The sequence below is a fragment of the Rhea americana genome, unplaced genomic scaffold (assembly GCF_003343005.1).
Source record: "Rhea americana isolate MKP2758 unplaced genomic scaffold, rheAme1 scaffold_132, whole genome shotgun sequence".
Lineage (NCBI taxonomy): Eukaryota > Metazoa > Chordata > Aves > Rheiformes > Rheidae > Rhea > Rhea americana.
This window is the reverse complement of record NW_028185395.1, coordinates 1,112,152-1,131,613: the sequence shown is the minus strand read 5'-3', so window position 1 is coordinate 1,131,613 and position 19,462 is coordinate 1,112,152.

Below are 19,462 nucleotides of genomic sequence, written 5' to 3'. Positions count from 1 at the left end.
AGTGTGAGGTTTATGGGGTCTATAGTACAAAGACAAGCACCTATTCAAGTGTTCATGATGTGTAGTACTACCAGAACAGGACTATAAAATCCCTCAGAAATGGATTTAACCACAGATACAGACTTCCTTGAGTGCTGTGTTGACATTCATTGTTTATCTGCTCAGACTAGTCATATTTGGAAACATTACTCTATTCTGACATATGACTTTTCCCAGGAGCAGCAAAACTCTCAACTAGGATTTCACAATAAAGAAAATTCCATTCCTCTTTGTGGGAATGTTATAGTAAACCCACGACAACTGATTTGGCACAGGATTGTTTAGTTTTCAGCAAGGACTTTTTTTTCTCCCCAACATCCCTACACATTTTTTTGATCTGTTTCCATGTGTTAGGGTTTTGTTTTGTTTTGTTTTTGTTTTATTTTTTCTCGGGAGGACAGAGGAGGGGCATTTTGCTTTTAGCCTCCTGGCTATCCACTTAGAAACCAAGCATTAAGTATGAACAACCCAAGTGCAGGCTTGTGTGTTTCTCTGTCACTACCAGCGGTGGAGTTGCTCCTAATTTATGACCACATGAGCCAGTTCATCATCAGGCCCTTAGGATCTGTTCAGCTGGTACTGCACTAAGTTACACATCTCCCTCCAGGCAAAGGGCGGGCATAGGTGCAGAATTACTGAGAGGTGACACAAACACACAGGCAATAACTTAAATACAAGGTAGCAATTCCAGACTTGCATGACTGGAAAGGTTGACATACCTGCAGTCACTAGCGAGGCCATTAAAGATCAGTCACTGGTCTCATTCCTTGGCACAGTGCTGAAGGCATGTTAGTGCAGGCTGTATTTGTAAGTCAGTGGTACTCCTAGAGGTTGCAGTTCATGTGTCTAATCTTTTCGGACTTTTTTTTTTTTTTATGCTGCAGTGCATAATGCTGAAGTGGAAATTGTTTTTACCCTATTATACCAGATCTTTTTCCAAGTACCAAGTTAACTGACCGGATTACAGCAAATTACACTAGGGGTGGCAGTCTAACAGCTGAAAAGTCATTAGATATTTTTTTCCAACCTTCCCCAGAATTAAAAGGAATATTGTGACATATATAGTGACATCCAGTCTCCACTGAAGTGCTTGGAAATTCTCTCCATGATCACAATTTGCACCCACCTAAAATTTATAAGTCAAAAAGAAGGGGATGTTTTCCTGCATTCATTAACTTCAACGTCTAGATACTGTCATTGCGCGTTTTGGACATAGAAGCAGCACAGGGTTTTACTTTTAAAGAAGTAGAGAGAAAGGAGGTTTGCAAAGATGCAGCTTTGCAAGGATAGAAAATAAAACCACAGTGGCATCGCCAATACCTCCAAAGAATTTTCCCCAAAATTGTTAGGCCAGCTTTGGTCTAAATATGTTCGCTGAATGTTGCTGAAACTATAGCTCAGGTTATGTTGCTGTTTCTATTATAAACCCTAGGAAGTGGGTGTTTATAAATGCAGTCAACATTCCCTCTGAGCAAAGACTGGCCTTAAAAGGGAGTTGTCCCAATAGCAAAGAGGATTATTTAAAGAAAAGAGAAAAGGCTTAATCTTTGTTATTAAAAGAAAAAGAAGAAAAAAGGAAGCAAAACCAGGGGTGGACTATTAAGTGTTCCCTTAACACAAACATTTTTTTTTATTCTTTTGTGGCTTTTATTTAAAAATATTTCAATAGAGCCAGTGATAATTTGTTATGAAAAATGAGTTAATTGCCTTTTTTGTATATGCAATTAACTGGGTGTTGTTTAATTAGGAAAAATTTAACATAGCGCATCAGCAGGAATACACTGTCACCAGTAGCACTGTGGTATCCAGCTGCACAGAGCTGGTAAAGTGAAGGGCAGACTTCTGCTGTTTCATTTGCACCTCTCTGTTCTGTTCGATAGTGCCCTAACGCTTCACTGTTGCACTAGGGCGCATGGTGCTGAGTACATGCAGAGGATACCTACCCAACTGCCACTCCTGGTGAGGGGAATGGTAGCCCGCGGCTTGGCGGAAGGTAGAAAGGATGTGGGCATGGACAGAACTGGGACAAGTGCCTCCAAAAATAGGTTGCCACTAAGCGAGGTTTGCTAAGTCACAATTTTAACATAGCTGCTCGTGTTCCGCCTAAATCCTGCTTCGGATCTGGCTTTAATTAACATCGTGAATAAAGTCTACTTTTTTGCAGACCTCTTTTGCAGACATCAGCACTATTTTCAAGTATGACAGTTTATGACAGTTTCAGCATTACTCTTATGCCTTCCCTGAACAGGGATACTCTTATGGAACTTACTTGTTGTCATGAGATGGCAAGTGAAGCTACTGGGGGAACTTCTCATTCATGCTGGTGCATCTCTTTCGCTCCCTGGCTTATGTTTATAGCAGGACATTTGCTGCTTTCAGTCTGTTTCTCCTGGGTTCCTTGAGAACTCAGGTGATTTCAGAAAAAACAAGTGCAATGTTCCGTTTGTGTGGAGTGTGCACATATCTTAGCTATCTGTCCATCCATCCATCTATCACTGATGCGTATGTACCATGTTACAGGATTAAGTTGAGGAACATCTGCCCAAGTTAGGTAGCACTGAAGTATTGTATATTATGTGCATTAAAATCTCAGAACCTGGAGTCATCCGAAAGTAAGATTCTTCCTAAAGAGGAGTGTTGCAAGAGAACCTTTGAGCCCTTGTGATTATAAAGCATAAGGTGCTTTTTTTTTCCTCTCTGGAAGGGACGTGAAACAAACAAAAATAAATCCTAAACTCTAGCAATGTGTTTATGAATGCTTTGGGAAGCATGGGGAAACAAAGAAATGAGGCAAACTCAAGATTTTGCAAAGCTTTTGATGCGCTGTTGAAGGGCTGCAGTCAGTCCATTGGTATCGCACATTTGAAATGATCCAGTTGCAAATCTCTCTTCCCATTCCCCAGCTCCTACCATTTCAGATTGTGCTTGCACCCAACTTACTTAGACTGCATATGCCAACAAAACTGTTTTCGCCAAACTGTTGTTTTTAAAAGGAGAGCATGGCACTCTATACTTACACATGCAGGCAGAGCTATCTTCAAGGCTGTTTGCAAGTCAGAGCTGCACTAGGCTCTCCCCTAGTTCAGCTATATAGTGGTTTTGTTGTGCTGTAGCTGCAGTTTCACCTGCATGGCACCCTGCAGGGTGGCTCTAGCAGACAGAATAAAACCCAGGTGAAATGAACCACTAGTTACCTAGCTGACCTAGGTAAACTCTGCCGCAGTAAAAGCTGTTTGATGCAACATTTGGCTGCGCCATCATTGTATCACAATGCTATCTGGCTACAAAGTGGTGCTGCTGTTGGAGCTTTGGGGTCAATCTGAAGGAGCAAGAAAGAGCCTTTGTGCATGTGCAATGAATTTTTTTCTAGATTTTTTACGTTTCATAAGCTTTTTCTTTTTTGGGTTGTGCTAGTCTGTCCATCAGAAGAGCTCTCTGTGACATGTTTTAGTGTTCCCCCCCAAAGCTGTGAAAGTAAGTACTGGGAAACAGAAGGATACCTTTGAACAGAGAAAACAATCGTGAGCAAAAAATGCAGGGCCATGAGAATATTTTCTACACTGAATATTCAAAGCAGGGACAGCAAGGTGGAGAGTTTGGAGGAGGACTGCAAATTTCCTGTAGTAACTCACAAGGGGTGAGGCTGGAACTACTACATCGTTTTTGCTCTTTTATGATCAATTGCGGTGTAAATGCTGATGGCTGCTTAACAGGCAAAACAAAGTAGGGAAATGATGAGTCATATGTACTCATAGCTTGTCTGAACAAGTAATCTGCAAGTCAAGTTTCATTTAAATGCGGCAGAACTTTCCCCAAAGGATTGCTTTCACCAGGCAGGGCAGTGGGAAGCTGATCAGGGTTCTGGAAGTGCCTGTGGACCCTTCACAAAGGCGTTTTTCGTGATACCAAGACTGTCCACATTCAGTGCTGATTGTCCTATCAATATCTGAAATAAGTGTGACATTAGCCTTCCCTGGACTATGTTGTGAAATATAGCATGGAATTTTTTATATTACTCTTTAAGGGATGATCATGTTTCTCCTGATGTGGGAAAACATATCCTCCCAATGGAGAGAAAATACCTACAGCTCTCTGGCAATTGGGAAGAGCTGTCTGGCTGCCCTTCCAATCTGAGATGTTAAAAGAAGATTTCAGCCTCCCTGTGCCAACAGAGAGATACCTCAGTAGGTTTTTAGCTCCAGATCAGTTTAAAAAAGCACTCTTAACATTTACCTTTTAAAGCATGATCTAAATTATTTCTCTATTGATTATCTTAAATGCTGTGGTGATACTCCTGTTTATTTCCTTTAGTAAAAGGATTTCCTTCATCAGAAGAATACTTTCATTCTCCACAAAGGGAGGATATCTCTACTGGCAATTAAAGTTATAGGGCTTATGATGAAATTGGTAGCAGAATTCACACTGACTTCAGTGCACATAGGTATGAAACCCAAAGTGCATGCAAATTGTTGTAGGCGTCTCTAGAGCAGTGGCAGGAACCTAAAGTATTTCCATCTATAGTTCAGAAATACAGTCCTTTCCCTAACAGCTGTTCTGAAGGCTGATCTGAAGACCAGTCCAAGCTGTCTGCTGTAAGCTGCTGGAATGTTATTCAAATAGGTGTACGGGAAAAAAGTCGTTGCTCAAAGCAGCTTGAGGAACTACATTTCAGAAACCAAGGTGCTGTATATATATAGCAAAGGCACAATCCTCTGAAATGCACAGTGAAAAGGATGCGCTGCAAAGAGGAGAATATAGTTTTGCAATTTTGAAAACTACTGCTTGAATGAGTAATCGAGTTCCCAATTCAGAATTAAAACAGCCTTCCTGTTAGTGCAGTGCTGTGCTGCAGTCTGTAACAGTTGGCAGCAAAATTTTTCCTTTTGGTTGACTCTTGGTTTAAGTATCAATAAGAATATGCTTGAGGTACAAGGTCTTTCTGCATGTAAGTGAATTAATAAAACTTTGAGGACCGCTGCATCATTTGAAAGCTTTACAGTTGCATGTTTTTGTAAATGCCACCTAATATGAGGTGCCATTTGAAGTGCAAATGCATTTTCTACCCAAGATTTGGTAATTGTATCTTGAGCGTCTGTTCTCATTCCCAGAAGATCATCTTGCATATAATCAGCTAGCTAATGAAGATTAAAGGTCTGATTCAGATCTTACAACTGGTGACATAAATCAGTAGGAGCATTACTGACTTAGATTTTTATTTATATCTGATTATATCAGTAGTGAAAACTTTAATATTACTTAATAAAAGCAGATGCCAGGTAAAGCACCTGGAAGTGTCCTATTATTCAGTTAATATGGCTCCAGTGAGTCAGTCAAAGGCTGCCCCTCCAGGAACAATTTAGAAAAAGTTCAGTCAAGAACCTGGGGAGGTATTGGGTGCACCCAGTGTCGCTGAGCAAGCAAACAAGCACAGCCAACACCAGCCATCAAAATGCTGTGACCAGGGTGACCAGGAGGAGCTGTAGAGCACATTTTGAGAATTCTATGTACAGGCATTTCATGAGACACAACTGTAATGTCAACAGTGGTACAAGACACTGGTTTTGAAAAGTGCAGGAATAATCAAAAGGGCAGCTGATCACAAGGTGGAACAGGAGCTGTGCAGCAAAGAATCTCAGCCACTCTGAGCTCACATGTCTGAAATAGAAAAGTTCTCAGGAAAAGTTGTGGAGATCATTGTCCAAACAATCCTGTGCATGATGTATGAGTTGCTTATGAAGGAAACCAATTCTTTTGCTGAATTCAGCCAGACATGCAAAACAATCCATCAGATTTGAAATGAGCTGTTGGACTGACTAAACACAAATGTAATTAGCACTTTCTCTTTTGCTTGATGCTTATCGTTTAAAATAATAAGGAAACAGGAAAGAGTTCTATGGAAAAACTACTGTATTACGCTTGTGAAAAATGTGTGGTTCTTTTTATAGACTGCTCTATAGCTGTAATCTTAAACAATCAATAAGGAACTTTATCATCACCTAACCTAAATAAGAACAACCAGTCATTGTGTCTTAACAGTTTGCTTATTGCTGAAAAAAAACCAAAGTGGTTGTATTTATTTTTAAAGGATCTAGAGTGCACTGCAAGCTCCTGTGACTAAAGGAGCTGTCCTTCAGTGTAATTTAAACTTCCTTACTCATTCATAACCACAACCACAAGGTTAAACTGACCTCCTCTGTTCTTCTGAGTTTCATCCCTGAAAAATGTACTGAACTTCCACCTCTGCCAAAACTAGAGATGTTCTCTTCGCATCAATTTTCAGGCCAATACAGAATCCCATCCCAGGTATGTGACTAAGTCTTAGTCATATAAACATGAGTTTTTAATCTTGAATAAATTAGTAATTGTCCGTTCTTCTCTCAACATTTTGTAGTTTTTTTCTCTTGCAAACTATGTCCTAATGGTATGAAAATTAACATATCAACCTCAGTCCTTTTAGATGACACTGCAAAACACTCAAGCTGAAAGAATGAAAAGCTTGAAGGAGACACATTGTTCTTAAACCACTACAATAAAGAAGCAAAACATTGCATGAGACGTCAGAGCGGGCCTTGTGAAGGGAACAAAGAACTCCGAAAGAAAGGCTCTGGTCTCTTCACTCTTTGAGAGCATCCAGGGTCTTCCAGCGTGTTCTCCTCTGTGACACTAAAATGCCTATTCAAATACTTTTACCCAGAGCAGAAATTTTTAACGGTGATAGATGGCAAAGAAAGGTGTTTGGAGAAGCTCTGAAAAGGAGATTTTGAATTTGGGATTTGGCAAACATTGCTCTGACTTACTATTCTCAAAACTCTGTTCTGTGGGATTAATATTAGAGATTCTTTAATAAGCAAGTCCGGTGACACTTCTGACATTTGGCTGCCCTGTCAGCTGAGAGACCCTCAAATAACAGGACTGAGTTGCAGCTGAAAATTGAGTGCTAATGGAGACTAAGCCCCAAATAAAAGTTGTATATGTAGGTATACACAGGCATATATATCTTTAGAGAAGAAGCTGCTCTACCTATACTCCATGTCTCATCTAATGGCTCTTGTACAGAAAGGGGAAATACACTAATGCCGAGCAGGCACAAACTGGTAATTTTCAAGCCCAGCGATGTAATACTTTTTTCAGGCACTCTCACACTAAGTTTCTCTTTTTCTGAGTTTCTTTTTCCTGTAGAAGAAAAAGAAACTTAGCAAGTGTCACAAAGCCCAGCCAGTAAATGCCTGCCTGGCTTGTATCCAATTTACTCGAATATATGAGAATGCGTGGGAGACAAACGGTTGATTATTAAAAAACCTGGCATTATAGAAAATAAGTGAAAAATACTAGCAGATATTTTGGATCTCATTCGTACTTCCTTACAGTAAGTAAGTTTTTTAACCTGATTGGGAAAAGGCGTATTAAGCTATGTGTGGAATGTATCTATCAGCCCCATTACACTGCCAATTTAGTGTCAAGAGGAAATTCATTGCATTAGAGACAAAACCTTCATTTCCATTTTTTTTAATAATCTGCAGCAGAGCATAATCCACCATCATTCAGACTAGTGAATAAATGTATAGGGAAAACAAAAAGAAATCTGAAATGCCAAATTACCTGAAATGTCAATTATGTTAGCCAGCTGTGGTCTTTGACTTAGAATAAAAACATCTTCAGGTAAATGGTGATAAAATGGTCTTGAGATATCTCCAAGCACTTCTGTTTCCTTACAATATACTACATATCTATCACTCTGCAGAAGAGAACAAAAGGTATTCACCTCACCAACCTGACCCCATTCTGCCAGGCTTGCTCTCCCACTGTGAGCAATACAATTGTTTTTCATTCCTCATCTTTTTGATGCCAGTCTCATAGTTAAAGCAATTAAGTCTACACTGGGTGGGTCAGCAGAGATGTTTCCCAAAGTAATCTAGCTAAAAGTGATGCAATAGGTCCATTTACCACCTTCAGCCATGGTATTAAAGAGGTTGGGAAAAAAAACAAACAAAGAAAAGACAACAAAACATGATCCTGCATTTTCACTTCTCAGCTCATAGCTGAATATTTATTTGCATTTAGAGAATCCAGCTCTTCCAAGCAATTTCCCATTCTTGCTTTATCCAGCATCATGCCTGCTAAGGTGTTATTGCAGTCTGCACTAGCATGTCCATGTTAGCTTGAACTAGCAAGTAACAAGAGCATCAGAATAAGGCTGTGCTGGCTTCAGCACAAGCTGGCACCACAGTATAATGCTGAGAATTTGCATTTCTATTGTAAGCACTGCATTAAAAGCCCATGCTGGGGCATCTTCACTGCTACTTATATTAGTGCTTGCTAGCATTGTTGTGCTATCCTTTCATTTTACTATATAGATAACTTCTTTCCCCAACTTCTTTCCTTCTACTGGCTCTTCTATAAGACTGTAGGTTTTTGTCATACTGTAACGTATTTTTTTCTCCATCTTCGCATTTTTCTTCCAAAGCTCTCATCATAGGGAGTAACAGGTCTGGTGCTTAGTGTGGTACCATCCCTGTCTAGTAATCCAGCCTGGTTTCCAATAGCCTGCCTGAAATGCATGGTTATTCCCAGACATTCCTTTCACTGAAGCAGTGGCTGAGTAAGACACCTTACTTCTTGCTGATCTCAGCAGCCACAGCCTCTCTGAGTACATCAGTAGAGGGAAAGTCTTGTTGCACAACTGTCACTTGGAGAACTTCTGTCAACTTTGGCAGAGCCAAGATTTCACCTAGGGTATCCCCGCTTCTCCCACAAAGTGCTACATAAGCAGACATATAATCCCAAGGTGGATGCTAGGACTGGTTAGTGCAGAAGGACTATGCAGCTACTCCCACAACGTGTCAACTAGGAAACAGGTAATATCTAGTGTAGTGCTAACCGAGAGCTAAGGCTCCTTGATAATTCACCCCATGTAGACTAAAATAAACCTTGGGACATATAATATAACCCTTGCTAGGAAAGGAAAGGAGATCAATAATAACAAAATCCCCATATGCTAACTATCTTCCACAGATTCCCTCCCAGTGTGGCAATGTGCACTGCCAAGGTGACCCATCAACCACAGCCAAGCGAATCTCCAAGCAGTGAGCTGATAAAGGACTGCTCCTTGCTCAGTCCCAAATATCCTCCTTTCCCCTTAATGCTCTGTTACTGGCTCCATTTTTGCCACCATATACTATGAAAAGGAAACAGAAAAGAAAATCTCAAGGGAAGGTTAATAGTATGCTTGCTAATTAGGAAGCATCGCTAAGAGCATTAGCCCCACATAATAACTACTGACCCATTTGGGTATATTTTCAAAGGCTCTTTCCTTTTTGGTGTTGGCTTGTTCTGCAGCTTTCGATTATACAATTGCCTTAAAGCCTCCATTTTAAAGCACACGTTGCACTCACCCATCTGGCAACTTTATGTTGTATAATACAAGGGAGTGCACAGTATGTGGCATAAATTACAGACAAGAAGAATGCAAAAGCACAGCATGTAGGGTAAATTAAAGCAAGCATTCTTCATGGCCCATAGCAGAGAAGGACAGAGCAATTTTGCATCATAAATACAGGAAAAACATGTATTTTAAAATGAGTACTTAAAAATAAAATAAATAAAAAAGATATGCCCTCAGAGGCAGGCAGTCTGTTCCCAGTGGCAGCAGCAACCATGCAAGACCGCATGAAGGAATAAAGAAAGGGATAATGCTAGATAACAAGAGGTAACAGATTGCGGTAGGAGGAGAAAGAAAGAAACCAAATGCTAAGATGGAGCAAGCCCCAGTGGACTTTTAAAAAACAAGAGCACAAACTGAAAATGAAAGGAGCTGAAAGCACGCAAAAAGATCTGAAGATGGAAACTATTTTTGTCATTTTTTGTAGTGTGAATAATGTACACCTTCTGTTAGTAACATAGCACTTAACATCAAAGTGCTCATAAATGCTCACTATTGACCATGGTCCATGGAAATCAGCCTAACCTTCGGAGTCCTGCTCGAGGGCCCAGGAGTGCTGAGCAGCCCACAGCATGCTGAACAGCCCGTGCTGCACTGAGCAGCCCACGGCATGCTAAACAGCGCATGCCATACTGAGCAGCTGATGCCGTGCTGAGCAGCCCGCACCACGCTGAGCAGCCCATGCCGCACCAAGCAGCCCACACCGTGCTCCAGCCTCCGGGTGTCATGCATGCTGGCATGTGCAGGCGCCTGCGTGTGCCTCGTGGGGAGGGCTGGGACAAACTGAGTTTCTGTGTGAACTCTGCTTGCTAGCGCATGCCAGAGCGTTCGGTCTGTGCCTGAGCTTTCCTGTGTATCCTTATTTGCTCTTGCAGACAAGGGCCTGATCCTGGCTGCAGGATCCTTCCTAGAGTGTTTTGCCAGGCTGCTGGGGCAGATGGGGTCTGCAGCACACCAGAGGCATTGTGCAGCTGACAACATGGTTGCATGGAGCTGCGACAGGCTACCCACTGGGCTTCATCCTACTCTCAGCCCCAAGCTCCTAGAGTTGGTACAGACACAGCCTCTTACACTAACCTAAGTCAAGGCTGTTGCAGTTTCACTGTCCCACCATGTCCATTTGTTCGTGCCAGCATTGGCATTTGTATGGTCACACTTCAGGGAACTAATTCTGCTAAACTAACCTTACCATAAAATGTAATTGGTTTCAGACAGATCCTACTCTTGTCTTTGCCTGGGTGCAGTTACTGTTTAAGCCACCAAATGGGCAATCAGAGGTCTGGACTGGAGGTGTAGGACCATGGCAGCTTCAGTTTAGATGAGGTTAAGCTACCATGGAACAGTACTCTGTTTTCCTTTTCCACCTTGTGTTGTTTTTGTCAGTTTAGAGTGTGTTTTTCTCAAGGCATGGAGTGTTTCCCATTATGTTTGTGCAATGCCTAGCAAATTGGAACCCTGATCTGAGGTGGAAACTTAAGGCCCCACCATACCATAGCACAAATAATGAATATAACACAGTGAAGAACAGATGCATTCACATATGGTATATTATAATTCAGACAAATAAAAATTCTTATGTTGTATGTTAAAATCATTCTATATATGCCATAGTTAGCATAAAAACTGAAAACAAAAACAAAACCATGAAGAGTCAAGGCATCTCAGGGTACATACCCCACTTCTACATCCATAAATATAGACATAGGTTTTGTGTCCATAACACATTGCCAAGCAAACTATCACACAACAATATCCAGTAAGTTTAGCTCTGCTGTAGCTGTGCTGTAATTTTTCTGTAATACTAATTTCAGAATTCCTTTCTAGCCTAAGCAGGCATCTCTGCAGCCAGCCCAGTCCCCACCTACAGACACATGCACACATGGGGCTGACACAAACTGTCTGCAAATTCTTCATTCTCCATCACTCCAGAAGAGCACACTCATTCTTGTCCTTTCAAAAATGTGTTCCTTAATGGCATCATTACTCCCAGGTAGTTTTGGTTTCATTCCCGCTGGACTGGGAGATCATCCCGAAAGAGGGTATTTTTCAGTAAGCTGTGCTGGCATTGGTAAGAATAAGCAGCACCAGCCATTTGGGAAGAGGAAAGTTACTGGCAGAAAACTCTGAAACAGTATCATTTAACTTTGCTGGAGGATCAATGTGCAGATAAAGGGAATAATGGATTTTTAGCAAGTTATATGGGAATTCTGAGCTGAATTAAGGTAAAAGTCAGGCTCTCATCAGCTGACAGGCAGAAAATGTGTTAAATTACATCTTTAATAAGTTTTTATAACTCAGACTAATTTATACTTTCCCATGTCAATTTTTGGAAAATTCATTCTGTACACATTGAGTAAATGCTGTATTTTTTTGGAAAGTTGCTTTATGTACTTCATAGACAATGAAATGATTTTAATTCCTTTTTTAAACACCACACTTACATCAGGCTATAAGGTCATAGGCTTTACCACTATGTTAATTAACATTCAGAAAAATAGTCCTAGCAAGGTAGCATTTCAAAAAGATGATGCACTTCAGGAATACAAATTCACGTAGACAAACTACATGCACCAAACCCAAAATTTTTGACTTCCTGGTTCAACAATCTACCAATCTACATTCATGCACTAATCAATAAAAACACCAAGAAAAAAAGTAGCTTGGACAATTGGAAGTACATCACAAGGAAGCATAAGCAAAGCACTAGTTCTCTCTGCCAGACATTCATTAGTAACTATGTCAAATTGAAGGGAACCTTTTTACAAGGAAGAAAAACAGGCCATCCTGGAAATTGTTCCGCTAGCAGCTCTTTATCCCACTTTTCACCTTTTTCACAACTAGAGGAAGCACAGTCTGAGCAACACATTTGGAACTAAGAGCTTAAGTAGTTTTCACTTAATTAATAGATATGAAAAATGTACAGAAAATAATATACATAGATTATTCATAGTGCCAGGCAAAAGTCATCACTCCCTACCAACTGTTGCCCAGAAGCAGTACATTTATTTAATAGAGATTTATGACTTCTTTTATATCAAAACAGACACTAAAATTAGCATTTATAAATCAGTCTCAGCTTTCTGCTTGTGATAATCCATTCTAACACTTAGATATCAAACACTGATTATATAGAGGACGACAAAGAGTGCTTGGACTTCACTAGTGGTGCTAGCAACTTGACAGTAAGACAGAGCTGAAAAACATCTAGTGTTTCTTCAACCAAATCAGACTGGGTGCTTGCCAAGACAGTAAAAGTTTGTGGGATTAAGCAGTTGAAGAATAGCTCCAGACTCTCTCTAGCCAGTGTAGGAACTCAAAAGTTTATTTAGGTTGGTGGAGTGATGCCAGTTGACAACAGCTAAGGATCTGATCCCCACAATTTCCCTTTTAAAACAGTCAGAATTAACCAAGATAAACTCTTCACTCCTAAGCTACTAGTTGCCTGATGAAATATTTTGAAGAAATTCTTGCCCAAAATGCAAGCATCTTGAAAAACAACTTCTGGGGATACATTTGGCCTATTACTAGAATTGCTGAGCATCCTATACAATATGAGAAAGTCCTGCATCCTCTGTGAAAAAAACACGTAGCCTGCAGCTCCTTTGTAGTTTTGCTCGCTTCTCTGATAAAGCAGTCAGCATGCACTATTGGCAGTGCTACCATGCTATATTTGATTTATTTTCTTGGATTCTAACATGTAAAACCTGGCAACTTTACCTCAGAGGAGGTGCACAGCTTCGCCAAAGCTTGTGGTCTGTCTGGGCTTTAGAGCTGCTTAATATCAGGAACATGCTCTCATCATCTGCTCAGCATCTTTGGTCTTTCTGGCCCCAGCAGCACTTTGTCAGTACAAATGGCAGTGAAAAGCTTACTGAAAGTCAGCACAAATCAACCTGTTGAGTTTAGAGGCATTCCTTATGGAGAGCAGACTTGAGCAGGCCTGCTCTATGTCACCTTCTCCCTCTGTCTTTCCATAGCAAATAGTGAGACAGGTTAGCGCCAGTCTAACGTGAAAGAAAATCAGATCATTTGCTGCTCTGCAAATCCCTGGCCCAGCTACTGTTTGTACATCTTAGAACAGGTTGAGACAGCTTATTTGTGGCCAAGGACCACACCAAGGCAGCTGTACTTGTGAGATACAGCTCCTGACTTGCAAAGAGAGTCCCTACATAGTCAATAGCCTGGTGGGTTCTAGTGATACTCCAAAACCATGCACTGGCTCTTACTGTACCTCTCTTCACTGCTCCTTTTTTTCTTCTTGTCCCTGTGCACTGCTGTTTTAGCATGCATACTCTTGCACTGAAGACCATCACCCACAGCCTGCCTTTCCTATTTTTCTTCTGTCATCACTTTCTGACTTCATATTCCTTCCTCTGATCTTTTCACAATCTTCTTTCTATAGTAAGAACATGGTATATCTTGTGGCTTTGGCTCCCATTGCTCTTACAACTGACTTTATCTATTTTTAATTCCACTTCTCTAACAATCTTAGTTCCCTCCATTTTGTCTTAGAGTACTTTTAAGGGATTCAGCATTAATCACTGTGAAAAAAGGGAACAACAAAACTGTATCCATCCAACTTCTTCCATTTGCACACAGTTGGCGGAGTTACTCAGTGCTGGGAAATTGGTTAATTTGGTGAACTCCTAGTGAGTCACCAGAACACACTGCAACCCTCTGAAGGCATCTTATCCATGTGCTGACCTGGCCCAGTCCTGTGTAGCTGGTGGGATCTCATGAGACCAAGGAGATAAGTGCACAGTGATGGGGTCAGCAGCACAGTGATAGCTAGGAGGAGCTGTGGCTTAGTGGGACCTTCTGCCTGAAGGCTCTTTGGGTTGCACTTCAGTTTACATCTATGTGCATAAGGGCAGTCAGTCTGTGAGCAGGAGTGAGGAGCCTGGACAAGTGCGTGTGGGGAAGGCAGGAGGAAGGTGGGGAGGAGTTGTTTGGGGGAGAAAAGAAGCTTATAACCATGCTTATGTATTCATACACATGCATCTGTGCAAAAAGAGTCTGTGGCCATGAGGGAGGGCCAGCATGAAAGATGCCAGTTTTTTTTTTTTTTGCTAGAATGGATAGAAAAGTTTTGAGTTTTGGTTTCGAAAGCAGTTTTTCTGAAGATAGGTCTCTGCTTCTTAACCGGTTCATGGAGTAGCTGAATTATTTCTTTTCCAAGGTAGCACTTCGAGAAAAAGCCTTTCTGTGAAATTTTATGGTATTTTTCTACAGCTGTGGTATTCACAGATGTTAAGGGAGGTGGGAGTGAACAGGCCCTCTAAATCCATAATCACTGTATGCAGTTACATTAATGAATGTCACCATTGATAAGTACAGTATGTTATATAACCAACCAAGCATTACCCAAACACAGAGCATTTTTATATGACCCATCAGAGCTATAAGGAGACATTTTGGTGCCGGGAGTATGTCCTCCCCTCCCCACTCCAGCCAGCACTTTCCTCACTCCAGAGCTCTTTCCAGCCACTACTGCTTCCAGCAACTCTTCTTCTTGGGTTGCAACCACAGTGACAACAGCCAGAATGAGCCTATTGTATTTTCTCTTATCCAGGTATTTCACCCTGTTGTGCCCCTCCAGTTCATGCAAGCCTGGCATCCTTCTATAAAATGACTCTTCTTTCCCTTGGGATCCTGTCCTTGGTCTTGTGCTGCAGCCTGTCCAACCTGAGCAAGTTTTCTTTTTTGCATTTGCTTATTGTGTGACTGAAGACATCTGAGTATCTTCCAAAGACGAACAATCTGATTTTTCTACTAAAGTGAAGGGGAGATTTGCCAACAGCTGTACAAAAATTGGGCTCAAACTCTCATCTGAAAGACAGATGAATGAAAAATGCAACAGATATTGCTGCTGAAAATAGATAATTTCTAATTCCCACAGCTCTGTCTTTGTGGTTTAAAATAAGCCTTTCTGCATTAAGGCAGCAGTTTTCAAAACAACAAAATTAAAAAAACAAAACAAAACAAATGTTCATTCTGTCTGCTGTTTCAATTACATTTCCATGAATGTACATACTTTTGATGTGTGAATTTTCCCATTAGACTCAGATTACTTTGGTTTGGACACCATCAATGATGCATACTCTGAACAGTGGCAGTGGGATTAGACTTCTAGTATTTACATCTGAGGGAACAAAGGAAATGAGTCAGCATATTGGCAAGGTCCTGTCTGATTGCAAAGCTGCTGAACATTATCAATCCTTGGGATTCAATACCTCTCCCTATGCCTTGCAGCTCCGGATCAGTCTGCTAAACATTTATGGGTCCAGGGTCATGAATTGGCAGGCACTTTATATGATGTATGTGACACAAAAACAGGATGCTTTTTGTATGGCCCATATATGCAGAAAAGCATTTTATGGATTGACAGGTCATTATTAAGAATATTTATTACTCCAGTGATTGAATCAGCTGCTGTCCAGAAGCATTAAATTTATTGAATGACTAGATGTGAGTAGCTTCTTTTGTGTTAAAACAGACACCAACAAGAGTCTCCTAGCCACAAAGAAGCTTGTGCAGGAAATCAGAAAAAGAAAAAAAAAAAAAGGGAAAAAAAAAATGTAACCTAGAAGATTTTGAATTGAGGAGCCTGCTAGAGGAAGCAAACAATCCTGCTTGTTTTGAAGGTACAACTTGATGCATTTGTGGAGAGGGCTCTATGACTACATTGCCTGTGGCTAGACTAGATGACTCAGAAGTTTTCTACCACTTCCATGTTCCCTGACTTCCAACTTTTAGATGGGCTTTAAGTCTGTTTTGTGCAACAGGAACCCCAAAACAGGCTGTGGTGGACTGAGCCTCCTCTTTGCTAACCTCTGCAGTTCTTCACATGCTGTAGGCAAGTGTGAATCATATCTGAACAAATAAAATGCTATTCTGGAAATAATACCAGTTCTCAGGGCTGATACAAAGAGCACGGCTATGAGTTTAAATCTCAACAGTAATGAGTGACAGGGAAAAGAGTAACCAATACTAAGATCAGTAACTTGTCATGTATTTTATCTCAATGAAATGCACATTTTCATGAATTTTTTTTTTTTTTTTTTGCTCTTTCCCCTGTCAAGTACATACCACTTTGCTCAGTATAGAAGTTTGCTAGATAAGGAAGGTAAGTTTGCTATAAGGAGGTCATGGTAATTACCCCTATATTTCTACTCAAGCACTCTCTACTGTTTGACACTCAACCTCTCCCATTATACTATGACTCAGTGAGACTGAAAATCTTCTCCTGTGGAATTTTGCTGCTGATTTGGGTGGGAGCAGGATTTCATCCTAAGAATACCCTCAGCCTGGCAATGGATAGTGACTAGGCAATCTGCACGCCTGGGGCTTTCACCAACTCTGGCTCTGAGGGAGTTAAAGGTTTGTATACAAAGAAACAAAAAGAGCTGTTTAGAATTTGAGTTCCAGTGCAAGTCATCATTTACCATGTGGTAAGGTATTTATCCCAAATACATGTTGTTCAGTAAATCATAGGGTATGGGGGCTGAAGGTAAGGAGGGAGGTTGTTGTTTTGGTTTTGAAGTTCTGTGCAGCAAACTGTCTCTGCGAATTGGTGTCGTTACAATGACTATGAAGCAGTCTGCTGTCCAAGTCTGATTGGAACAAGTCACCAGAAGCACAGCCCTTTTTTCTCCCCTTCCCACACCCTTGTTGTGCTGATGGTAAATGCAAGCATCCTTCAAAGCGGGGCCGGACACTAGGACCTTTCCATCACAGCGCTGCCTTACCTGCGAGCAGGCAAGACCTATCAAACCACCTACCAAACCAGACACAGGAAAGAGAGAAAGACAGACACCTAATAGTAGCAGTCGAAAAGCAAGTTCGCATTACAGTAGTTCAGCAACTCAAGTTGCCAGAATGGCAAATATCCAGTATACACCCACTAGCCACCTCCATGAGGCTTTATGTTGTTGTTTGTCATTTATTTCTGTGGCTGGTACTAATTTTCAGTTTGTCATCCTTTGACTCATAGAAATTCTTCCTCTTCAAAAAGGATGTATCTCCCTGCCGACCACGGAAAAAATGTAGCACGCAATTCAATCCTTTCCTGATAGCACCGGAGACGAGGAGAGGGCAAGTTAGAACAGCATGATGAGGAAGTTCTGTCATTTCCAGAAGGAAGCATGATTCACCGGGCAGAGCATTTTTGGGAGCCTGAATCAGAGCTGTCGAGGAAGTCAGTTCTTGGACAGTTTAATGTTTAGTTTAACTATGACTTTACCAGCAAACTGTGTGCCTCCCCCAACAGCCAGTGGGTACAGCAGATCAGATTACACACCACTCAAGAGCAGGCAAGATTGGCAAGGAAGTGGCTTTCAAATATTTCAGATAACACGAGATATGCCTCAGAAAAATCTGTCCTTAAATGTCATTGCAGAGCAGAGTCCTCCCAAAGCAGATTTAAGGGAGAAATATTTTCTCACACTTTCCCTGAGGACAGTGGGAGGGACCTGCAGGGTGGCCATAAGGAGCTGCCAGGGGAGGGCCACGCAGCCAGGAGCCGCGGAGCTCCTTCCCAAAAGGTTTGAAAGTACTTTTCTAGGGGCGAGGGGAGTTCATTAGTCATGGCACAGACCTGCTAAGTGAAGCTATCCACAGAGAAAAAGAATGAGTTAGTTATTGGCTGCCAATAGGCTTCAGGATAAATTTGTTGTTTTTAGTTGTCTATTGTATCCTAAAAGAATCATGATTCGATTAATGTCATTACGCTGCCCCCCCCCCACTCATACTCACATGCCCTATTGCAGCAAACAAGATCAGACTGGAGTATCTCCCCCTGCTCTCTTCCCTCTCTTCTAATGACTTATTGGCAAAGCACTAAATCCTGTGAAGAGTCCTCAGTTTGGGAGCTCGTATTTCCTTGGTTTACCACAGCTCTGATGTGCTGTCCTTGGAGCGCACAGCCGTTCCCCCCCCCCACCATCCTAGGCATAGTGTAATAAAGTGGGAGGGGAGAAAAGAAGGAAATATATGTTATTATATGTGATAATTAGCAGGCTGTTGATTTGCTCATGTTTCCTGGGGCACACGTGTATCATTGGGGTCAAGCAGATCAAAGAGGCTGTTAGGATATTTCATGTACAGGAGTATATACCAGAGCACAAGGCATGGTAATAGAGGGGATGTTCCAAGTCTGTCCATTTGAATAAATGGAAACCATTCTTCATACTTGCTCTTTGCACTCGATATTGCACAGGGATTTACGTTTCTGGCCTCATGGATAAGGAAAGGCTGAGTATCAGGGAGAGGCAGAGTTCCTATAGGATGTGAGAGGAGAATGGGATACACGGAGCATGCCTACGCATCCCTCGAAGACGTCACTCCTATCTGGGAGCCAAAAGGTAAGGGAGTGGGTTTGCTGACTGTGACACACAGCGGGAGGAGATCGGAGACACAAAGGAGTCATGGGTGTGAACCAGGAAACAAGCCCGTGCCCACCCAGCTTTTTTGTTTGCTTGAGGAGGATGTAAAATATGCTTACACCAGTTGCGCTCCAGCGCCAGCGCTAATTGTTAACAATAAAAGGTCACTAGAAAACAATTGCTGGGAACTAGAATTACACAAGGGGCCTGGGTAATGTGATGGTTCCTTCGTATGAGAATGCCATGCAGTCAGGGGACAGGGTATGCATCGATCCCGTGGAGTGACTTGCTAGCTCAGATGAGGAAGGGAGGGGTACAGCTCTGTCAGTCAGACCTACCCGCTTCAACTCCCCCCTCCCAGATGCACACGCTCATCCCAAGAAGCCTTGTTCAAGCATATTTAGCCTTTCTTTTAGGGAGTTTGTATGTAAAGTAAAATACACTTCTTTTTCCTATTATCTCTGAGAAAAATATCGCCTTTGGTTTCCTTTCATACAGCAGAACTGGAGCGGGGAGGGGTGGTTGTAGGTTTGCACAGTAAGAACCATCGCTGCCATATGAGGGAGGAAGGGGGTGAAGTGGAAGGCTGTTAGCACAACTT